We start from the raw sequence: 15,888 nt of genomic DNA on the forward strand, positions 1-15,888 counted from the left end.
AATTTTCTCTAGAAAATTGGATGAAAATTTTCTGACAATTTCTCAATCTTCTATATATTAAACATCTTGACGGCTAAACATCTAATTAAAATTCTATGAAAGTAAAGTCTACTTAAAATTGCATTAAAAATGATATTTTACTATACAATGTTCCAGACATCTTGCATATTTAATTACATTTTTAAGACACAGAGAACTCTTTAACGCAAAAATAATTAAAAATCTAGTAATATTTATTTGAAATGGAGATAAATATTCTCTTAGATTATATTTCTTAGCTCAACTTTCAATGTAAAGAGAAAATGTGTGTCATCCAAGATACTCTGTATATGAAATGAGAATCCAGTAAACACAGGCGTATGAATATGAATTAGCGCTTTAAAAAGAGTATCAATATAACGAACAAAAGAGTTAAATTATTTTTAGCAATATATCTCATAATTTATATATATATATATATTTCATAATTTATTTTATCTATTTTTAGTTAGTAGATAAATAGTGATAAAAAATAAATTGTCGAAATTACAAACAAATACTAAAAACAGTTCAATTTTGTACTAATCTTTATCAGGCATAAATAATTTGCTCACTTTCGGAATACAGAATTTCTTGTGAAATTCTACTTACTCGGCAAACAACATTTTGAAACGTAATCGTAATACTGATATGCACGTTACATCCTTCTGAGGATAAAATTTCTGCCTACGTCGCTCTCAAATCTTTGCAACACAGTAGTTAATAAGGATGACACAATTTTGACAACACGGATTTAAAGAAACGCAATTAACATTACGTTTTAGAGAGAACAAAAAATAGTAATAAAAAATGAGAATAGACGCTGAATAATGAAATTCAGAGAGACAAAAGAGCGATACGAAAGTATCTAATGTATCAGCTGTCTCGATTTAAAGCAACGCTTATTCGTGACGTTTACATGTCAATAGAAGACCGCGTGTAGACGTGCCGGTTCGCTAAAAATATCACACTAAACACGTGACGTAATACGCACGCACGCGGGTCTGCACGTGAATGTGCTGTGCTGTCTCAGCAAGAGAATCGACAAAGATCTTCTATGTAAATCAACCGAGGCAAGATTGCCCCTCCCCCCGCTCAGTTCATGGATACCCTAAGCGCGATTGCATGAAATGTAGGAGTATGAAAGGTGCGCCGTGCGTGGCTTATATGCGTGAATAGCGCGTTCCATTGTGTAATCCACAGCGCGCATCGATGCACTTTAAGGCGCGCTTTATTTTTAGTCCCCTTTAAAATACAAATGCAAAGCGCGCTTTAATAAATAAAAAGAAAAGTGAAATCGAAGACTAGAAATTCGCGAAAGCATGTTAAAGCATCAATCTCTCTGTTTCCAGGATGATATTTTGAGAGGGACAGCATATCGACGGTGAAGCGAAGTTCTGTATCTGCAATAAGCTCGATTTAAACGAGGTTACACCGTGGTCATCAAAGCCAGAGAAATTAAATTAATTGCGATCTAATTTTGTCCCATCTAGTCGCTCTCATCGTATTATCGGACTTAACGACCCGACAAGAGACTCGGTAGGTAAAGGGCCAGACTGCGGCGATAGCTTATCCTACACAGACCCGCCCGCTAACTGCCCGAGACAGCCCTTTTTCCCTAGGTCGAGTCAAATCGACCGAACGTGTTCATCGGCCCCTGTAATCGGGGCAACGAATTTTCATACCCCCGGAGACAGAGCGTGTCCACCAGACGCTAATTTTGCTACACATTTTACTACGACCAGCTACCGTCCTTTTTTTTTTTCTTTCGCTCCTCAAGCGCCGCGAGTAAAGGGAAACTGCAGAAACGAGATTAGAGAGGAAGCGTGAAACATTGTAAAAATAGAAAGACTAAATTGTTTAACATATTAATTGGCTGCAAAATCTAAAATTCAAATTTGATTAAACTGACTCAGAACAGAGATGTGATGCAAGTGCGCAATTTTCCGCGTCAGAGTAGTCAACGATGCGAGAACTTGCGAGAGCGCACGTGGATGCACCGCCGAGGAAGAAGCCCGCGCGAAAAGTGCAAATAAACCGTTTCGCTAATCACCGTCAGTTGCTTTCCGCGGCTTGCCGAGATATTTGCGGACTCCACCTAAGGACCACGTGACTACGTACATATACTTTCTAATTATATGGTCTCGTCTTCCATGTTATTTTCTCGTCGACTACGCGGGGTATGCGAGAAAGAGGAATATAGGTGAAAACCAGGCGTGTCTGCGAGCGGAATCGTTAGCGCGACTTCTCCGCCAGAGATTCGCGAAAGAACGCGCCATCAATGCGGCGGAAGAGAAAAAAAAACTGGTCGATTCTTCAGCGCGACGCGAGAAATGTGTGGTGGGGCTTGAATCTTGATCTGCTCGGGATTTTACCATAGAATGCAACGCGAAATGATCGACGTTAATCGACGCCAGTAGGCGTATAATGCCAGAGGATTATATCGACAGCCTGCTAAAAAAGGCAATGCAATTTTGATTATTATTCGTCGCTGGAGCTTGCTTGCGATAGCAAAAATGTATCCACGTAAAAATAGAAGAAAATTATAATCGTAATACATAATCCTTTAGAAAATCCTCTTTTTATAATTCGCAGTTACAGTTTTAGAGTTACGATCGAAATTTTAAGCGGAAAAATTCTTAAAAGAGTCCCAAATTTTCTTCGTAAACTGTTTGCGTTATTCATATTTAAGTGACAAATTAGGGAACTCTAAACAATTCCTGCCATAGAAACCGCCGAGAATAGTATCGGAAAAGCTAGTACATATACTCGCGATGGCGAGCGATGTTTGCAAAAAGGACGGTAGACACTACTAGCTAGCTATAGCACATGCAACTGCATAGAGTGCAATAGCGGTCGGATTGGCACACTGCTAGTGCAACAGCCTCACAGTTTCTGTGTGCTATGCGGTTCATCCGATGCATTTCCTCCACGAATGACGGGCCAAACTATGGTCGATGTGATATCGACAACAAACTGTGCGAAATCTCGCACAAATATTCTCTCTCGCATGAAGCTGATTATTCTGGTACAATTTTGGCTATCGTATTAATTGTTAAAATATCGAATATTTGGTAAAAGTAAAATCTACCCATTTTTTTAACAATTATTATAACCTCCATATTATCACTATTTATACTGTTATACTTTTATTATATTGTCACACGAATGTCTGTTATAATTCGATCTCAAATTGCAAGTCATAGTTTTAATCTACAATTCAATTTGAACGTTACACAAAATGTATGATAAAAATATTTGAAACTTTAATAGTTTAAGAGTGTAGATTGAAATAATGTAATACAATAATGTTATAATCGCGAAATAAAAAGGATAAGTAGAAACGTTTTAAAATACACGGTTTAAGAGCTTACTTTTTTTTCTTCGTGACAGCATTAACGTTTAGCCTACATTATTTTATTATACTGTTATGCTTTTATTATACTATCACACGAATGCTTTCCATAATTCAGTCTCAAATTGCAAGTCGAGATTTTATTCTACGGTGTAACCTGAATGTTGCACAAAATAATAAAAATTATTTAAAACTTTAACAATTTAAATATATAGAATTAAATAAGATAATGCCATGATATTATCATAAAATAACAAGAACGAGCGGATACGTTCGAAACGCACGGTTTAAGAGCTTACTTTTTTTCTTCGTGACAACGTTTAATGTACTTTTTTACTATCACATAAATGCCATCCCTAATTCAAATGGTAAATTGCGATTGTATTCTATAATTTAATCTATAAAATATTCTATAAAATATTCAAGATAATGATAAAAAAAATCTATAAAATATTCAAGATAATGATAAAAAAAACTTGAAACTTTAACAGTCTGTGAGTGTAAAACTGAATGAGATAATATTATTGTCGTGAAATCAAAAGAACGAACGGAAACGTTTGAAACGCACAGTTTAAGAGCTTACTTTTTTCCTTGTGACAACGCTACCGTTTAGCGTACGTGATTTGCATAGACAATAAGCAATGCACCTGCACTCCCAAGAACCTCCGTGAGAAAGGACACGGGGGATCAACGATCGCTTGTAAACATCGAATGGGGAATCGCGGAAAATTTTCGCACGACCCTGATATTTTATGACCCGCCGCCGTTTTTTTTTTTACATCCAGCGCAGGGGAGCAGCAGCGGCCATTTATTTTTCCATTCCCCGCATCCTCGGAACACTTTTTCACCGTGCAACGAAAATAATAATTTCACTTTACGCAACACGGCAAAATTACACAACACACATGCCTTAATAGATCACTCGCTGTGCATCTACTCTAATCTCCTTCCTGTCTTTTCTCTTCTTTTTTTTCGAACCAGTCACAGGTGCGATGCATTCACGTCTGCTCGCGCGAAAAAATGGTGTGACGCGCGCAACGAAAAGCCCCGACGTGTGCGCGCTGGGGATAATTAAGAAATCGACCGATCGTTATCGGGCATGACGTCTGATAAATATGCAACGGGAACGCGCGTTAACCGCGCTATTGTCACCGAACGAAATGTCGCCGAGTTACCTCGGAAATTGCTTAACGCTGCAATGTAGCGACAGTCGGAATACAGCGACAAACTTCGCAGAAATCCGCGGTTTCCGGGCTCGCTTCGTTTTAACCTCGTTTCCGCATACTGCATACGCGACGTTAACATTACACTGAACAAATTCGAGAAAAATAAACGGAGAAAACGTAGAAAAAAAAGCGCATTGCGAGAGCGACGATGCTTGTGTTCTACTCTAGTTACTTGTCGTTTTCCGACAGTTTCAGACAATAACTCTGTATTCGCGGAAAATTCCTTCAACGAGTTTATAAAAAATAAATGCGTTTGTGAATGCGTGGAAAACAGACATATGAATTATTTAAATATCATTTGTAAATATAAATAAAAATAAATTTGTGATAATAGTACACGGCTCGGTGTTTCAAAAGCATATGCAGATATAGCAATGATAAAATTAAAATAATGAGAGTACTAACGAGCACGGTAACAATGAGTTGCCAGTAGAATTAGCGCCATTAATGTGACGCTCCAATTGTAATGCACAAAGAAACATATCAACTTATTGTATCGCAGAATCGTGTTGTGCTGCTGCTTTCGAAATAGCTTGTAGCAAAACTTTAGTTAATTCCTTTTTCATTTAATAATATATCAATTGCGAGTTAAATAATAACGTCAAAGATATTATGCAAAATGCAAATTAAGAATCTCGTACACAAATGTTACACAGTATTATTGGATAAATTCGGCGCGAGTGAGAAATAGAAACAACGAAATATAATTCACTTCAATTAGCCTCCGAAATGATTTTTGAAAAATGACTACATGAGAAATATGAAAATACGCTTTTATTTCTGAAATGAAATATTGATTGTGCTAATAAATATTGACAGATATCGATGTAAGCTGTATTATATCAAGTTACTAGTAGTGATCAAATTACGGTTAGTCGTATTACAATATGCAGCAACAAATAGCCGCGAGGGAAGCTAGAGACGCGACGATAGAACCGGCGGAACGTAATCCAAACCTAAGCCGAGCGATTCGGCCGAGACGACAGACTTTAATCGCGTTTCAAGCGAGAATAAACGAGCTAACCTCGACGATCTCTCGCGTGCGCCGGCCGACGTGGGGGCAACACACCGCCGCGCGACCGAGTTCAACGACCGTAAATTTTGTTTACGAAAATCCTTTCGTGGTGAGAAGAGGCCTTGAGAGAGCCGCCGGGCCCGAAGAGTGGGCGGCCCGTTCGCTCTTCGGCGATACATTAACGCGCGAATCGATATGTTTCGCCGTCAAAAGGCAGCCACCATCGCACCGATGGCGAAGAGATGCCGGATTGCGGGCGTGTTTCGCATAATTACGGAGTGGCTATTAAAGTTATATTAATCGTAAACCCTTTCAATTGCAACAGAACTTGTTTCGCGTTTGAGTAATGGCTAAAACATATATCCGGTGCATTTGTCTGAATTTTGAGATCACAAATAACGATGAGCGTAAACAAGGCCAACCGATACAAACGATAAATCAAGCAAACTTTTTAGTACAGTTTTAGAATGCAATATATTTTTCCTGACTGCTGATCCTTCGTTGCAATCATATTGAATTATGACGTCAGAAGCGAAGGATTGCGTCAAATTCTTTTTTTACGCTATGCATCAAAATAAATCAGTTTTTTCGTCACCACTCGCGTTCGACAGTATGAACGATAAAATATATCAAAAGATGCCTTTTTCGATTCGTATATTAATAAATAACTGTAAATCTTTATCAATTGTCGTCGGATTTATTCTCGCGCAGGAAATGTAAAATACCCGTATTGATTGAATCATGACGTATTTGATGCGAAATAATAAAAAAGAAATATACGGAGTATTGTATCAATCGGACGCGCAGTGGCGGTGTGAGAGAGAATGAATTTATTTCGACGTGTATTGCAAGAAAAAAATCACATGATTTCTCACTCCTGAGATCATAATTCAATACGGAAGCGGAGAGGAAACAACAAGAGCTTTAATGAAAAATTGCGGCCGCGAATAATACTTTGCCAAGTGCTCTAAAGAGATCCTAAACTGCCGCAATCATATTTCCTCGGTATGTTGCCGCGAATAAAAGAGATAAATCGCACAATATCAGGCGAAAGCGGAAAATACCTGGGGCGTTTTAATTGCAACGCGATATAGCACATATACTCGTATTTCCATGCAGATATGGTAATACAGATATTACAGTTGATAACTTTATCTCTCGCCACTGCCTGACTTTTGCCTCGTACTTTCATACGCATTCCTCCAGTGTAGATCGTAGAAGTGGCGGCGATAAACCGCGAAGTTTTCTAATACAAACTACTTTCTTTTTATGATACCCACGCGAGAAATTTCTCTGCTTGATAATATATGTAACCAAGAAAACGCGCTTGTTCCCAGAGTTAATTAATATTTTTCATTTCCCGCCGCGGACACTTTGCACCTTCGTCATAAAAAAAGTATCAAGCATTATGTTATTAATGTTGGGAAAACGCGTGGAATATGGTAAAAAAAAAAAAACAGAAATCGATAATATGCAGTTTAGCTACCTCGTGAATTTTGTATCGCGTGCTTCGGCACTAGTTCCACCTCTGGATTTAATGTGTTAATTCGTTTGCATCAACAAGTGGAATATCCCATATATGCGCATAGCGACGTTACAGAGCGTACAGAGATAATCCGCAAACGTTACAGCCAAACCATGCAGTGAAAATTGTTGGTGCTACGGTAGTTTAACCAATTTCGGAGCAATATCGACATTGTTCTCTTCGCAAGTTTCTATAAAATAATACTTGCCTAATCGTGTGCAATTTAAAGCGACTTTCTGATCGCCTAAATTAATTCTCGATTGTAGATGTAAGGTTTAAGGCAGACAGCGGCATACAATGCCTCTATAATGTATTTTATAAAAATCGACCGCGCACACGATAACTTTTCACCGCCGCGAACTTTTCCAACGCGCGTGACACGGGCTTTAGGCAACTTTCTATTTGTCTTCTTGGCCGAGAGCTAATAACGGCGGCCTCGATACTCGCACGTTGACCGGGATGACGTCCGTTATCGGTTATCGGCCGTGGAGCGCGAGCGGGCGAATGTACCGATATCGATTGCACTTTTCGAATCGCGCGGAACGCCGCGATTATTCAATCTCTCTCGAGTGACACACGCGCGGTTGCGCGAGCAGCGCCTCGCTGTCTGCGATGCCTACCGGGTGCCCGAGTGCTAACTCTCAGCGGTTCTCAACGTCGCGGCTCTCAGAGTGCAAAGCCGCCTCGCAACGCGCATGGAAATCCGGCCGCTTAGCAACAACGAAAGGCTTGCATCGCGAGCAAGCGAGTGAACGCCGGTTGCCAACCGCACGATGGATGCACCAGGGAATGACCGGTCGGTTGAGTAATACTATTGGACAATCGATCCTTTTGCTAAACCAAGCCTGAATCAGTCATTAGTCATTCATTACGGCAAATGAAGTATCACAAGTATTTATCTCTTTTTTTTTCGCGGAAGTGTTTTCGCTCAGCTCATTGATGTGATAATGAGTGCTATATATATTTATCTTTTTCCAAAGCCATTAAAAAACAATTGTCACTTCAAAATCTTCGTTTTTCCGAGAACACAAAAAACATTTGACAGCATTAATCAAACTAGGTAATGACGTTTTTTCCCAACATTTTTTTTTAACATAAAAACGCACACGTGCAAAAATCTGCCTATGATATTTCTTAAATAGTTTTTTTTTAAAGGACAATAATTTAACAATTATTAAAGCAAACTCTTTAAATGTTAGAAAAGGAAGATTAGAAAAGACATTGTTGTAAAAGCGAATTCAATCACTTTTTTATAGCACAATATTCATACATTGTATTCACACCGGCATATATTATGTTAACCGCTGTTCTGCCGACTTTTATCTAAAATTGTTGTAATAAATATGGATAACTGTGAGATAAACATTGAATATGCTCAGCACGTTTTTCGCCTTTTTATGAGCCCGTTAATTATCACGATTGTCTCGTTAAATTTAATTTTAACTTAAAAATGTGCATTCTGTAACGGTTATCTCCGTCGTATCATTTTTGTGCGTATGCATACACGCATACGATTTCGCGGCAACTTAATAAAGATTATACGACCGAATAAAGAGAGAGATACATTCGCACGGAGATCCGAGTGTCGCGGCGACTCGTATATCTTGCGCGCGACATAAATTAAGCAGCGCGATAATGAACTTCGGCTGGGTTGTCCCGTGGACGAGTATTAACCCTCAAACCGAAGCGCCTGCAATCCGCGTTACATAATCGAAGTTACCGCGGCCCCGGGGAGTCGAGAGGGTATATTTCCATTACGTTGAAGGTTGGCCAAGTGTTTTACCAAAGTAATACCTCATAATCCTCAAATCGCATGATTTGCACGAACATGACTCTCACGCCCAGATGAAATTACGTGAAATCCAAAGAAATTGGATAGCCCCGTTTTATTAGCACTTCCGACGTTTTGTTTCTTCTTTCTCTCTTACCTTCTATAAAACCTGAATGAACAGCTACCTCATTCTAAATGCAGAAAGCGCGAAGAAGAGAGCGCAATTAAAACGAACGAGCCTCTATCAAATAAAAATTCATGCTTTTTTTTAGTACCTAATTAGTATATTTTTTTCTCTACATTTTAGCATAGAGAAACATTGTTGCAATTTTGTTTTCATCGGACGAGTGTTTCGTTTGCTCGAGAGCTGCCCCTCCGTCATTGACTTTATGATTCTCGCGTGTCGTCGCGTAACACGGCTGCAGACCGGGCTGACAGGTTTACCAACGATGTAACGGCAATCAACGCTTATCGCGGCAACGACGAGATTACTGGAACAGGGATATCTCCGAGCTGAAGTCTGAATTATTTAATATCGACGAAGTAGCATTGCGCGTGTCATTTTGCACGAGAGCGGTAATTTCTGCCGCGATGAATAATATATCGGCGACGCAAAAAATGGCTTGCAAAAAATTAAAAAAAAAAAAAAAAAAGAAGAAAAGAGAAACTCACATAACTCGTATGCCGATTAATCCTTAATTTATTTACTGGACTTTGTGCGTTCTTCCTTTCATGAATAAGTTCGAGCAACCGTCCTTTACACTGTTGTAATCGAGCGCGCGTTTCACATTAAATAAAAAAGGAAAAGAAAAGGACTATGGAACGAACGGCAACATTTAGCGCGGTGAGAATACCGGTCTGTAGATTTTTCTCTCTTCCGATGGCCGCGAGATCGGACCCCTCTTACAATCGAGGTTTTTACGAGCCAGGCGATCCACAATGCAACCGGTTGTTGCGACGATAAAACGCAGCCGAACGACCGGATCGCAACATTTTACTGCCGCCGTCGGCAGCCCAATTACGATCAATTTAACTGCGCGCTGAGTTTCTTTCTGGCCGATCCGCGGCCGAGCGCGCGAACGCCGCCGAGTCGCGACGCTTCAAAAACACCGACGAGGCGAATCGGTAAAGCCGATCGATTTACTTTGCTCGAGCGCGCTGTAGCTCAATCGTCAAATGTCGATACGGGATTCCTGTCTCCGGAGTGTAAATAATGCGCGCGCCTGCTGGCCTTTTAAAACTAATTGCAAGTCCCGCAAGGTGAACTCATAAAAAAAAAAAAAAAATACCGATGTAATGGAGGGCAATAAAGTAGAATCAAATTTTCATGTTGTGCTTCCTCGATGCTTGTTAGCGAATGAATAATCGCAGCCCATGTATAATCGCTACCGAGTTGAACCCGAGCATCCCGGAGTACGGATACGTTACGGCTGTGTTTCGCGAGCGAGCGAGCCTTGAAACGGCGAATCGCGTGTTCGCCAGCGCGGCCAGCTCGCAATTTCAAGTCGTTTAGATTTCCAGAAGTACCGCAATCCCACCGCCGACGGCTGGCCATCGTCGCCGTCGCCTTTTTTACCGCACTCCGCGGAACGAGCTCTTGTGAACATAATCGGCCTTTTGTCGCATTCGCGACAGGGGTAATGGGTCAGGAGAGGGAGGGGGGGGAGGGGGAAGAGAGAATTAAGAAGGCGAAATTTTTGCCCGAGGACTGGTTCGCGGCGCGAGACGAAATGTGACCGACGCAAAATTGCGCTCCCTCGTTAATTTCGGAACGCATGCGGTTTCGCGAATGTACTCGGCGCAAGAAGCCACGAACGAGAAATTCAACTACCTTCACCTGTTAATTAACTTCAAATATTATGTTGGCGAAATAAATTATTCAATTAAAGCACATCCTTGATAATAGACGGAGATTATAGACGTTCTAAATGAGCGAGGAAATGAGCGGAACACATCTCACATTTCTTCTCCCGGCGAAAGTTCCATAAAGTACGCTGTGTGAAACATTGGCTAGAGATTCACTTTTTTCTCACTACGGATGATTCATCCGGGGATGACCACTCGAAAGCCGTTCGCGCGAATTTTTCTTTTCGGACGGCGCCAAAAATCGCGGCGCAATCTGAACGTCAGCGCGCGCGCGCTCTTTCCTCTTTCTCTCTCTCTCTTTCTCTTTCTCCCTGCACCCGGAATTAACGCGCGTTCTTTTCTGTCGCACTCTCGTCGCGTCACTTGAGACGGCGCGCGTTCTCCGTCACGCGGAACGTGCCGAAGAGACGCGCGAACGAAACGATTCGGAACTGGTTCACCGAAGTCGGCCGTTCCCGACCGTGCGCGCGCGACGACGATGAACAATACGAACTTCTGAAGAGGGGAGGGTAGGATGAGCCAGCGGGGGAGGAGGAGGTGGTAGAGCGGCAAAGGCGAAGAAGAGGAGAGAGACGACGGCGGTGGCAGAGTCGCGCGGAGCACGTGAAAGGCAATTTAAAGGGAAAAAGGTGGAGGTGGTGGCCGGTAGGAAAGGAGCGCGCAGAGAGAATGAAGAAGACGGAGAGAAAAAGGGTGGGTGGGGTAAGGAGTAGGAGGAAAGAGCATGGCGAGAGAGAACCGGTCGCAGCCTCCGCTCGTCAGCTGGAAACTCAGCTGCAACCGGGCGCGGTGACCTCCACGGTGCAGCGCGCGCGACGGCGGCGCTTCACGGAAAAGCGAGTCGATTCGCGAGCGATAACGGTGCCGCGTCGTCCTCGTTGCCGTTTCCCTGCACGATCCCTCCCGCCAACGAGGAGTCACTGCGAGAAGGGTGTCCGCGACGTGATGCGCTTTCGGATCAGATGCGATAATAGCATGTTCAAGCTACAAGATTGTAGAGTGACATCGTGTGGGATTAACCCAGAAAAAATCTTCTACTCGGATTTGCATCGCGTCGCGTTTTTTTTACAAAAATAGAAATCTAATATTCTAGTATGAGTAAAAATAAACCTAGTATCGCGCTTACGTGGCCAATTATCATTTAACGTAATTTTCCAAGCTTTAACATATCAGATCTTTATTCATATTTTAAACAAAAATTCTATTAATAAAAATATCCAGCGTTAATTAATAAATACGCGTCGCGTTTTAAGAAAACACTACATATAATAAAAGTAAAAAAAAAACTTTGTATTTACTTATATAACTAATTGTTTCTTAATTAACCTGTCGTTCAAATTTTCAGTATATCTTTAAATTAAATCGTCAGATTAAAATTTTGTTAAGTGACCTGTTATTAAATAAAGAATATTATATTTTTATGTAATTATAAATATTACATCATAATACGAGCCAAAAACGTGGTAATTATTCAGATAACTAATTTTCACTTGGCGTGAGTTGCCAATTTCTAATATATCTTCGCACAGCACGTAAAATTGAATTTTATTAATTGCCTGATGTTAAATAAAGAATACATAATCCATTTGCAGTAATGAAGTCTAACTCACACGGAATTCTGTAGTTTGAATGATTTATGCGATACTGACGGGATGCTCGGTATAATTAAATGTTACAATAAGGGTCCAGAATTAAATTCGCGCAACGTACGGCGCCATTCTAGGCGATGCCTCTCAAGAGTAGCATAAAGACGAGCTACTTCGGAATGAATGACATTACACAAGATTACTTTGGTCCTCGGCGAATTATTTTAGCTTATCCCCGACGAGAGATACATAATGAGATTTCATGACTACAGTTGTGGAATTCGACTAGCAAAGTGACTGACAAATGATTAATGCATTTTATTATGGCGAATATCGTCACGTACAATTATTCCGACTCTTCGCGAATAAATTCGGCGCACCTTTGTGCAACAGTCAAAGTTACGCGATTGAGTGAATGAGTGCTCCCACTTGTGCAATCATGCGCGGAACGTATCGCTGATTCATTTGAACAAGTAATTTATTTAATAGAACACTTTTTTGCCATGAGCGAAGGACAATTGATCCTAAAAGCGGGGCGCATTAAATATTTGAAATTTGATGTATTTTTGATACATTAACTTTTCACTTTGTGAAACTATCAAATGCAATTGAATGCCAATGTTTCGCGTATAAAACAATGAAAATGGATATCAATTAGAAATTGCCACGGTAATTTCCGACTTGTATTAACGCTATTATTCGCGATAAAATTCTAGTTTATAAAATACTTCAATTCCTCACTATTTTTTTACATGATATTATTCTCTTAATTGAATAATTAATAATAAAAAATTTATCCACAAATACACGTGAAAATGTATCTTCTTATCCGAAATAATTAAAGAAATATCAACTTTCTCACGATCGTTTTTTTAAAGAAATATCAATCAGTTATTGCGCGACGTGACATTGTCGAGGTCAGCACCGAGAATCGACGCTGCGCGTTGTGGTAGTGCGAGGATCTCGAGAGGTAAAATCGCCGGTGCGCGAAGTATCACGTACTCGTATGAGCGGATGGAAAGTCATTCCTGACAGAAGCGTAAAAAATGCACGATCAGGTTAACAAATAACATGATAGATCTGACCCATGTACCTTCAAACGCCATTAAAATTATAGCGTACTTTTGTACAATAATACCGTGTCACGTTAAACGACACACAAATATAACAAAATAAAAACGAAATATTTAACGTTAAAACATTTATCAAAACTGCTTTGAACTGAATTAAAAGGATTAATCTTTTAATCGTCAATCGTCGTGTTTTATCACTCGCGCAGATTTTCAGAAAAATATCATTTACGTATCCTTTAAAGGAAATCACAAGCGTATTGTTGAAAAATCAGTTTCAATACCTCCGTTATTAGAAATTAATGATTCAATTGCAGTAATTACATATGCAACTGTAACGAAATTCCAATCATGAATATTCGTACGAATAACAACAATCACATTTGTAGGAAGTATTAATGATCACAGAAATTGAAACTGAAATGAGTCCGGAGCTCGAAATTGCGAAAAACGCGAGCGGAGTGCTGATAACAACGACTTTAGAGAACAAAAGAACGACGTTCCCATAAGTAATCAAGAGTGACACGGCACTTTTGCGAGAGCTTTAACGGAATAAACTCATTTTCGAATAACACTTAACCATTGAATTCCATTTCGGAATTAAACGCATATGTACGAGTCGGAAAGTACGCGAGCGTTCGATTCCGAGAGATCTCGGTTAGCGCTAACCCTGGTTAAACGAACGCCCTCCTCCCCCCCTCAAGCCTCCCGTGCCAACGACGTACGGGCAGGGCCGATCGACGTCATCGTTGATCATTGGCTGATCGTCAGCCAAATTTTCCGCTCCCGTGTAAATTACACGCAGCCGCGTAATCTCGTAGCGCGACGGCGAATCCCTTAAACCGCGACCTGTCATTGTCATCGCGACGAAGCGTACGACGATCGGGCTTACGAGCGCTACATCACGTCCACAAAATCAAGACGGCGAACCGGTCGGTCGGTGCATCAGCTGAGAGCCCAGCTGAACCCAGAGAGAGCGACCGCTGTAATAATCTCAACCTGTCTCCCTCTTTCTCTTTCTCTCTCTCGCACACACGTTACACGGCACTCATGTACACGCACACACATGGACAGAGGGACACACATACACTCGCGAATTTCGTAAAGGCGCCCTCGACCGGCAGATAAATACTTGAACACGGTACCTGATCTGTCCGGTGACGTCCCGGTGAGCCGACGACTGGGGGTCTCCGCGAAAACTCGCCGGCGGTTCCGCGAAACTTTTCGAAAGCCTACTCTCACAGTGGAATCTTCCAGCAGACTGGCCGAGCCGGCGGCGGCGAGCGGTGCAGGCCGTTCTCCCTTGCGTGCGCACCCACCATGCGCAGCGGCCGTTCGGCTTTTTCGACTGGGGAAAAAAAAAAAAAGACGCGATTTTGAAATGTGATTGCACGATGATGGTGAGGACACGTCTCGGCGTCACCGGCACGAGCTCGCTACACGAGCACCGGCAGGATACGTTTACTCGCAGCACGGGATACGCGATCACGGTACACGAACGCGCGCGATACCGCCGATGACAGTTCGAGCTCGCGAGCTGTCACTCCGGCGAGCGGCTCGGAGCTGTCCCGCGCGCACGCCGCTGCTGCCATCTGCCATCGCTCGGCGGAAAGCGCAGCTAGATTTTAAATGGCCGCCATCGGGCGCTTTTTAACGCGGCGGTAGCGCAGCGCGAATCACCTAGCAACAAGATCAATAGACTGACTTATCGCGCGCACTGCGAGCGGTGCTCTAACGTAGCGAAGCATTATCCGTTTTAAAGCCGTAGGCTTTAAATCGCAATCGAGCTCAGAATTCGATAATATAAATATGAAAAAATATTTGCATGCGATACTGAAGAAGCGTTGACTAGCATGTGCAAAGCTCTTTACACATTGTTTTCATTTAAATTCTAATTGAAATTAGATGAATCAATTTATTCCTCGTTTTTTATAATTGTACTGACGCTGTCGAATGCTTCTGCGTTTCTCGAAAAATTGATTTGCGATATATCTACGAAAATATGCAGATAAATTTAGAAGAATTTCGATTGTTCCGAGTTATTGACGGAGTATTATTAAAGACTCTAATCCCCCGAGTAAAATTCTGTGATTATCAAATGGATCCAGTGAGCTCGGAGTACCTAATTTTGACGCGGCTGATAATCGTCGGTAATATCGCAATAATGAGTGTGCATTTTAGCTTGCCGCAATTTCGCCATTTTGAATGCAAACACAAGGCATAAAAATGCAAAGTTTTATACTGCCTAGAAAATCACAATTCCATAAATATAGTTAACAGAATAACGGCAAATACATACCTGACGATAATTATGCACCAATGGCGTTTTCGTCGCACTCGAGCGAGAAAATAACGACATGGAACGTAACAAGAGGATTTCAATCGATGCCGGGTACACACACACTCACACACAAACGGATTGTCGATACTGAAATCACGATATTAGTTCATAATAG

General features: G+C 41.3%; 1 protein-coding gene across 4 annotated transcripts in view; it reads right to left on the reverse strand.

Moving 5' to 3' along the window:
- Sesn (Sestrin) overlaps positions 1 to 14,996 on the reverse strand; it is a 173,299-nt gene extending 158,303 nt beyond the window's left edge. For 2 of the 4 annotated variants that reach the window (XM_012366505.2, XM_067353350.1), the window contains exon 1: positions 14,578 to 14,996. The gene's annotated coding sequence lies outside the window, so the exon portion shown is untranslated. Of the gene's footprint in view, positions 1 to 10,870; positions 11,747 to 14,577 lie in introns of those variants that run through there. The other 2 variants (XM_067353352.1, XM_067353351.1) reach the window with 2 other exon arrangements.
- Between the last annotated feature and the right edge of the window lie 892 nt (positions 14,997 to 15,888).

The sequence above is a fragment of the Linepithema humile genome, chromosome 4, assembly GCF_040581485.1.
Source record: "Linepithema humile isolate Giens D197 chromosome 4, Lhum_UNIL_v1.0, whole genome shotgun sequence".
Classification (NCBI taxonomy): Eukaryota; Metazoa; Arthropoda; class Insecta; order Hymenoptera; family Formicidae; genus Linepithema; species Linepithema humile.